The 9,240-nt window shown below is 42.3% G+C and overlaps 1 long non-coding RNA gene and 1 pseudogene across 1 annotated transcript; one reads left to right on the forward strand and one right to left on the reverse strand.

Moving 5' to 3' along the window:
- Positions 1 to 878: 878 nt before the first annotated feature.
- Positions 879 to 3,704, reverse strand: LOC134459112 (uncharacterized). The gene is made up of 3 exons (XR_010036771.1): positions 3,626 to 3,704; positions 2,303 to 2,408; positions 879 to 2,100 (listed from the first exon to the last, which is right to left on the reverse strand). It is a non-coding gene; the product is annotated as an uncharacterized LOC134459112 (long non-coding RNA).
- A 531-nt stretch (positions 3,705 to 4,235) lies between these two features.
- On the forward strand, positions 4,236 to 8,423 carry LOC134457805 (uncharacterized; annotated as a pseudogene).
- The last annotated feature ends 817 nt before the right edge of the window (positions 8,424 to 9,240 follow it).

A 9,240-nucleotide genomic window follows, 5' to 3' on the forward strand; every position in this document is an offset into this window, starting at 1 on the left:
CACTTTTTACAATTGCGCTGGGGTCAAGAGCGGAAGTGACATCACGACGGACGCACTTTGTTTTGATTTCGCAATGGCGGCTATCGCTGGATTGCACTTTGAGACAACTACCTTATAATTAGGCTACATCGTTTGCTTCTGCTTTTTTTTTGGCTGCACGGTATCATACAGATTTAAATTCCACACATTGATTAAAGAGTTAGAGATTTACACGAATTGTGTCGTTTATCCCCGTCTGTCTGATCTGAGACTCGTTTTAAATAGCTAGCTACTAATGTAGCTTTAGCCAGATAATTTATGTCATGAACGCAGCATGAAAAGGTGCATTTTATTTTTTCACTAAAACTGAAATTAATATTAGTAATCTTTTGCCTTTTTTTAAAGTTACAAAGGTGGGAAGCTGTCGGCTATGGCTCTACGTGCTGTACTGTATTTCAAATCCAATGAAGCCTGCAGTGTACTGATGGTGTTATGCACTATAACAACACACTTCTATTAAGGTGGTAAATAAACACACTGTAATAAAATAAAGTTGTCTTAATTACTTTCCATGTTACAATATTATAACACCTGCAAATAATTGAGACACCTGTCATTTTAGTTTGGGAAGTTTAGTCTGAAGTGTAAGCCTACCAGCCTGTTGGCCAATCTTCATTCGTGGCACATTGCACCAGTAAAGTGAAGTGTGATGGTTCAATTAGCAAGGTGACAGTAATCCTACCCATTGCCCTCTGATCGACAGTCCAACTCCCTAACCATTACCACTGAAATATGAAAAATCCACACAGAACATCAAGATTTAAATGTAAAAAAATAGTTTACTTTTCATCCACACTATTTACAAACTGTTACACAGCATTAACTCTTGAGTCATGAAATGGTTTCCTTCCCTTTATTGTTGTACTCCATCCGCTTACACTAAAGGCTTGCTCAGTTGTCTATTGCTTGCTAAAATGCAAACTGCAAAAATGTGACATAAACATTGACCAATAATAGGATTGTAGAAAATGTTTATTGTCTTGTCTTTACACAAGTAAGTGTGTGTGTGTGTGTGTGTGTGTGTGTGTGTGTGTGTGTGTGTGTGTGTGTGTGTGTGTGTGTGTGTGTGAGTGAGTGTCTTCAGCTTCACCATTTACACGAATGAGTGTGTGAGCACACACACACACAAGATCAGGATACAGCATCATACCACTCAGAGATAAAACAGTTTGTTGACTGGTGTGATACCCAATGTCAGTAAAACCCAGGAAACGATATTTGACCCAAGAGCAATCTCTAACACAAGCCCAGTACTGATACATGACACCCACATGTCAGGTTTCCTCCTACAAATACCTTGGTGTCTTCATGGACAGTACACTAACATGGCATGGCATGGCATGTCCACATAGAGAGCCTCTGTACTAAGCTCCAACAAAGGATGTACTTTTTAAGGTAAGGCTTGTGTTTTTATTTTTCCAAATGATTTTAGAAGGTGTGATCCAGTATGGGATGCAAACATGGTATGGGATTTTAACTGTTCAGCTAAAAATCAAGCCAAGGCGTCTGGTTAAAACTGCTCTGAAGATTGTTGGTCAACAGGACCTGGGATATAAAGTCGGCCACAAATATGAGCGAGACGATGAGCTCGCACCAGTTTGCTCTACTAACACACCACGTGTGAGGAGTGGGGGGACAGGCAGTGAGGAGGAGCTGAAGTGGGAACCTGCGCAAACTTGTGTAGATGTGTGAGACAAGACTCATATACACACGTGTGAGTTGTTGACCAACCAATTCATGGGCGCAGACGAGCATTGAAGGGGATAAGCAACTGTGGTATCTCGATCGCACTTAGTGTAGTTCACAATTTCTCATTTTTAGAGCCTATACGCGTGTAGAAGTTTGGGTTGGGAGTGCATAGCTTGTCTTGGGCACAGGTAAGGCGGTGCGATAAGAGAAAAAGGTTAAGAACCACTGGTGTATTTGTCCATCGGGGGGAGACTTGTGTTCCAATGATCCTTTCAGCTGTGTTCATGATGCGCTGCAGGGCCTTCTTCTTGTGTTCTGTACAGCTTCCACCCCACACAGTGATGCAGCTGGACAGGATGCTCTCTGTGTTTCCTGTGCACACATAAACACAACATTAAAATAATCTGAAAGTAGCCAGACTAAGAGGGCCCAGCAAAGGCTACAGGTTGCTGTGGGCCTCCTTGGAATGTAAATTTCACGGAAAAGAATGTCATAAAATTGAAATAGCAATTAAGGATAACATGTCTGCCAGCTTTGGAGAAGACACGCATGTCTCAGATTACATCGTACCCACGTTTTGTTTTGTGGCATAAGTCAAAACTGAGGTTGACAGAGTTGACCGAGTTCATCCCAGGCATGATCATGATCAGCAGATCCAAGAAGACTGGAGGCCGTCATAACTGGCAGGGGAGGGGAAACAAAGAGGTGAGATGTTTCATACCATACCTTTATATTATTGCATGTGTTGGACTGTTTTTGTTGTTAGCAAGAAATAATACATGGAAATCATGAAAGCATTATATTATTCAAGTCAAACAACTGTGTGGTATTTCACTACTATACATGACTACATTGAATTGAAATTAGTATACAAATAATTTATTTTAAAAACACCGTTTGCTCGTCCAATAGGCTACGTGTACCTACCACCAAATCATCACTTCGAATTTTAGGTTTAAGCTCGTGCGTAAAGACGCGTATAATTCCGCAGCCAAGTTCAAGTTTCTACATTTTGGATGGTCTTAGACGGAACAGTAAGTAAATTAAGGAGTGTTTTTATTGTGTACGTTTCATATATTATATATAAAAAAGCGTGGCGTTTCAGTATATGAGTACTATATAAAAGTGTTTTAATGATCTGGGGAACAATTAATTTCCTGGACACTGAATGAAGGATACCATTGCGTAAAAGGTCGATTGAGTTTAACATGTTCAGGATTTTTTTTCATACAGAGGTGGCAGCCCTGGCGGTATTATTGTTGTAATTGTACATCTGTAGGCTACCAATTGTAGGCCGAATTAAATAAACACGAATGTCAAAACATGAACTTAGTAAGATGCTTGCCAACAGCAGGCAAATGTCAGTAATTACATTACAGGTCCATATGACTGGCGCAAAAGTACACGCAAAAAGCGAGTCGCGCACTATGTCGTTTCAGTTTGTTTTGAAAGTTGACTACCACTTCACTTGCACACAACTTTGTGTAAGTTTAAATAGCTGTCTGTTCAGGTTTACGTAGTCCAAGTCTAAAGCTGAATTAACTGTAGCTAACATAAGTTAGCTGTGTTAACTAGCTAAAGTCAGGATTTGATGAAGCCGCGAGGATACGCGAGGCGCTGAAGTGGAACATCTAGCTCGACGTGGCGGGATATCTAATAATCAAGTGAAGCTGTAGGCTACATCGAATTTAACTTTTAATTTCAGAAAAATTAAGTCTATGGTTGCATTGAATTATCATCACAGAGGGCAACAGGCTAACCTAACGGAGGACATATCGGTCAAAGATACAGTTTACTCAATTAATGTTAGTGGACTCATGCATTTAAAAAAATGCAAAGAAATAAATGACAAATAAATAAATAAATAAATGACAAACCTGAAAAATACTTTACTTACCGCGCTTGTCCTAGCTGTATGGGCCTAGCTGTCTTCGGTCATTCGTGTCTGCGTCGCTCTCACTCACACTGTGTGGTGGAAATATGCCAATATAGCAGCAATATGACAAGTAGCTTTAACACTCTTAACTCCGCCCTATTTGATGACGCATTATCTTCGGTTTCTGCAGACCCTTTCTGCGGTCTTTGACGCCCTCTAGTGTTGTGCGAGGACTGGTTTGAAACAGTGTTCCCTGTCAAACCAGAGTAGGCCCTTAGCTGCCCTTATGCTTGCAGGGGAACCTTTTTTTCATTCAAGGGGACACTTCAAATTGCTCCAAGGGCTGTAAAATTCCTATAAAGGCCGTACTATGAACACAAACCAGGATTTTCCTTGCACTTTAAGCCTTTACAACAGTTTCCCCAACACTTTACCAATGTCCAAACATAGTGTTATTGTTATCTACTTCAATCACAGCTCAGCTCGCATCACTGATAGAATATACAATTTAAAATATATTTATATTTATATATTTTAATTTATATAATTTAATTTATATTATAAATGGCTGCTTGGGGATGTATTATGTAGGTCTAAATGTACTTTTTCCCCTCCACTATCTTTCCACAGAATGGCAAGCCCTACCACCGCGTCAACAATTAGAGGTCAGTGTGTTTTCGGGTCACTGGAGGCTCTGAACTCGGCTTTGTCCAGTCATGAGGAGGAAACCATCTCTAAATTTGTCACACTACGCAAAGAAAAAGACTTTGGCCAAAGGGGTACGTTTTCTTTTGCTTTTTTTAAATAATTGGCTACATCCACCTGTCCTCCTAATATATTGTTACCTGTGTGTGTGTGTGTGTGTGTGTTACGTTTCAACACAGTTGAGAACCTATCATCTGAAAAGAAGGTGTACTGGGACCTAAAGCATGTGCCGTATGATGGAATGCCTTTCCACCTGGTGGGAACCAAAACATACACTTGCCACCTGGGGCCTGATCAAAATGTTAAGGCGAAGGAGAGATATTGTGCGAAGAAGGAGAAACAAGCGGTATGTTGGGAAATTTACAGAAATGACAAGAGTAAAATTCAGACTTTGTAGTTATAAGATGCAGTTAGAAGACCACCAAGACAAAACATCCACCATTTGCTGACATTTTCCTTTCTTTTTATGCACCAAGCTCGAAGACCATGTCTTCATGCCCAGGTACCAGCAGGTACAACGCACAAAAAAAATGGACTGCCCTGCACAATTCACAGTCTACCAGATCATCAAATTTCCAGCTTTCAGGGTAAAACTATATTCAAGGGTTTTCATCGTACAACATTACCTTTTTCACAAACACCTTCACCACCACCACCATCAGGGTCTAGGTACCTGGGCCCTAATAGTGATGTTATGTTTACACCCCCCCCCCCAAGATCGAAGAGAACATCAAGTCAAACAGGAGAGCAGCATCCGCAGCACTGAAGCATGCCATAGAAGCTGACGCGTCCATGGTAGAGACAGCTGTTGAGTTTCACGCTAGGTTTCCTGACATCACAGAGCATCAATATCACCCAACGTCTGGACAGGTAGTTCTATCTAATCATGCTGTTCAGGGACGGACAATGAAATGTTCAAATTAATTTTGACGTTTGATAAAGTAATGTTTTTTTTTACAGGTTGCTGAACTACGAGAACCCATTGATCCTCGTGTCAAAGATCAGATTGTCAAGCTAACATTGGCAGGGGTAAGGACAGTAGATGAGATAAGACGACACCTGGCAACCTTTGTCGCAGATGAACTCTTCCGCGGGGAGAAGCCACCTCCACCGACTCGGCACAGGTTCTACCCCACAGACGCAGACATCAGGAATATGATGACACGAACTAGGGATGGCACAAGAGGTGCTAATGATGACCAGGCCAATCTACAGGTAATTCAAGAGAACACAGACATAGCAAGATATACAATATCAAGTATGCCACATACTATGTGTTCTGCAATCTTGTTCAGTATTCAAAACATTTTCTACGCCAATATGCCAACATTATAGCCCATTTCTCTCTATGAGTGTCCTTGATGACTACATAATGACACACTTCTTAACTCTTATTCAAAGATACTGACATCAAAATGGACAGCAGAACATGACTGCAAGATCCACTACAGACCTAGCCAGGTGCTGGAGGATGGTACCACCACAAAACTTTTGTTTTGTTACCAGACTGCCTGGCAACAGAGGCTTCTAAGCATGTATGGGCAACACATCTGCCTACTAGAAGCCACCAACAGGACATGCCGGTATTCTCTACCAATATTTTTCCTTTGTGTTCGCACTAATGTGTGTTATTTGGTAGTTGGAGTCTTTGTCACCCAGACCACAGCAGCGGTGTCAGAGGCCCTGGGTGTCATCAAGGGCTGGAATCCATCCTGGTCGCCAGACAATTTCATGGTGGACTTCTGCCAGGTGGAGATAGCTGCCCTGGGGGAAGTGTTTCCAGGTAAATCAACATGGTTCAATTTACTGATAATATGCCCATTTGGCAATTGTTCCCCAACACAAGACATGGATTACAACACAGCACTTGTGTATTCCCTACCTATGTTGTCTTTAGATACAAATGTTCTCCTTTGTGACTTTCATCGTGAGAAGGCCTGGAGAGACTGGTGCTGGAATGGTGAGCATGGGGTGAGAGCTGAACGGGACTGCCTGGTGCAGCTGCTTAGGGATGTGGCGACAGCTTCGACACAGGAGGAGTATGTGGCAAATATCACCAAGCGTCAAGACTGCCATGTGGAGGACCAACGAAAAGCTGACAAATTGGTTTGGCAGGAAGTGGATCCCTGAGGCAAAGGTCAGCACATGCTTAAAGTGAACATGCATCACCATTCCATAATTTAAAAATGTTTGAATGTTTGTGATTATGACTAATTATCTTAAGTAAGTACGACACCTGGGGCCTGTACTACAAAGCTGGTTCAGGATAAGTTAAGGTTCAGAGGTAAATCATCTAATACAAGAGCTTTTTCTCAAGAAATTGAGGACTCCAGGCTCTTCTATTAGATGATTTACCACCAAACTTAACCTTAACTGATCCTGAACCAGCTTTGTAGTATAGGCCCATGAGAAGCACACTTAACCTGCAATGTTGAAATCTATATCACAGTTCTCACATGAACATTTCCATATTGTTCTGTGTAGCGATGGGTGCGAGTGTTCCGTGACGAGCAGCTCAAGATCCCCATAAATACAAACAATGGGGTGGAGAGGCAGAACAAGACATTCAAGCAGCTGCTGCAGGGACACAAAAACTGCAGCCTCAGTGACATGCTGACAGTTGTCACCTCAACTTTCCTCCCGAGGTCCTATCAGAAGTGAGTTGAATAGTAACCAGCACCTGCAAAAGTTTATAGATCTAAATGTATGCTTACAAATGTATAATATACGTTATAGATAAATAAATGAATGTTCATGCATTTCTCTAAAGATATCAAATACATTTCTTCATTTCTATTGTCCATTAGGTATGTACAGCTGAATGTGGCGTACTCTTCAGCATACCGCCGGTATAACACCGTCATGCCCGGCTTCCTCCACAACAGGCCACGAGGGGTGGTGACCCACATCATGGAACGCATGACAGAGGCCGAGTACCACACAGACGAAATTGTTCCGGTGGGTGATGGCTTGTTTAATATCAAGAGCGCATCTCACGGGAATGGCCACCACACCGTAGATTTTGGCTGCAACACCGATGCCCCATCCTGCACCTGCATGGACTGGAGGAGAAGCAAGCTGCCATGCAAGCACTTTTGTGCCATATTCCTAAAAAACAAAGAATGGGGATGGGAGAAGCTGCATGCCTCCTACAGGGAAAACCCCTTGCTGAGTCTTGATGGGCATTGCTTGCCAGGTGAGGGGGAGGACGACATCAGTGGCAGCCAATTACCCCACACTCCCTCTACTTCTTCACCACCGTCACCATCACAGTCACCACCGTCACCATCACAGTCACCACCATCACCATCACAGTCACCACCATCACCATCACAGTCACCACCACCATCACCGGTGTATTGTGACCTACCAGCAAGGAGGCAGCATTGCGTCAAACAACTGCGCACTGAGTGTGGGAGTTTGCTGAGGGAGATTACGAACCTCACGTATAACATCCAGGACGAGGAGAATCTAAGAGCCCTTAAATCCCAGCTTCAAGATCTGCAGCACCAGATCCAGCAGTATACTCCCCGTGATGACTGTGTAGGCCTACCCCTTGATGCTGACCAAATACCCAAAAAAAGGAGAAGGGCAGGATCTCCGGAACAGCAATTGGCAAGCCTTCCTGTTTACAGGGCACCAAGGAAAAACCCATTTACCAACAGGGTTGGGCACCATGCCGAGGTGATGAGGAGAAACTACAACACCACTATTGAGTAAAGTGTCATGGTATGCTCTCTTTATCTTGCTCTCTCTGTCTTTCCCCGCTCTGTCTTTCTCACTCTCTGTCAGTCTCTCTCTTTCTCTGTCTCGCCCTCTGTGCCTGCTTACCTGGTTTTCTCTCTCTCTCTCTCTCTCTCTCTCTGTCTGCCTGCTTGGTTCTCTGTCTGTCTGTGTGTTTTTGTCTGTTTATCTGTGTCTGTATGTTGGTTTGTGTGTGCCTGTGTGATTTTGCTGTACCTGACACCCCAAACCATACCTGAACCCGAACCTGTTCTGCCTGACTTCCCGATCTTGACCTGGACCCGTTCGACAACTACTGCTCTCCTGCCCTGGTAATCCTGATCCGCCTTCTGTCCCTTGACTACGTTTTCTGAATTTCCCTTAATGGTACTTCTGCCTCAATATTACAGCCCTATTGTAAGAAGGCCTAGTTGTAGATGTAGGCCCTATATTGAGTTGAGCCTGAATGGGACTAGACATCTGATCTACATGTATATATATATATGTTTAAAATGTGTGTGTGTGTGTGTGTGTGTGTGTGTCTGTCTGTGTGTGTGTGTGTCTGTCTGTCTGTCTGTCTGTCTGTGAATTGCAGAAAAGAGGGGGTGGTGCGATGACAATGAAAATGAAAATGTGTTTATGACCACGATTGTTGAATTTAACAACTGAATGGACCCAATAAAGTATTTCTTTTAAAATAATGCTTCCTAAATGATTTAGTCAATAACTTGTTAATATGTGTGTAGCATGTAGGCCTATCTATGTATATATATATATTTTTAAAGATTAATTTGTTTTGCAAGTCATCATTAAAATGTAATATTGTTATTGAATCAATCAATAGGCCTAACCCTCCTATTAAGAGTCAGTGATTATGCAGACACTGTCTTTATATAGGCCTACCAGGCCTAAACCAAAGGTAAAGCACTTATGATGTGTAATGACAATGCCCATGATAGCCTATGGCTCATTGCATAAGCCAAGGAGTTATTTCAATTTTTTCATAATGATTTAATCCAAAGATTAGCCCAATTTTCCATTTATCACACATTCAGTTTTTGTGCCTAACAGTGTTCATTGAACTCAGTCACTTCACCTGCATCACGTAGGCCTAGCCTACACAGAGTTTTAATTGCATGGACGACGACAACGAGACTAATTTATGTAACAGTAAGTTTATAATGGACAGTGACATCGCTTAGCTTTGC

The sequence above is a fragment of the Engraulis encrasicolus genome, chromosome 11 (assembly GCF_034702125.1).
Source record: "Engraulis encrasicolus isolate BLACKSEA-1 chromosome 11, IST_EnEncr_1.0, whole genome shotgun sequence".
Lineage (NCBI taxonomy): Eukaryota > Metazoa > Chordata > Actinopteri > Clupeiformes > Engraulidae > Engraulis > Engraulis encrasicolus.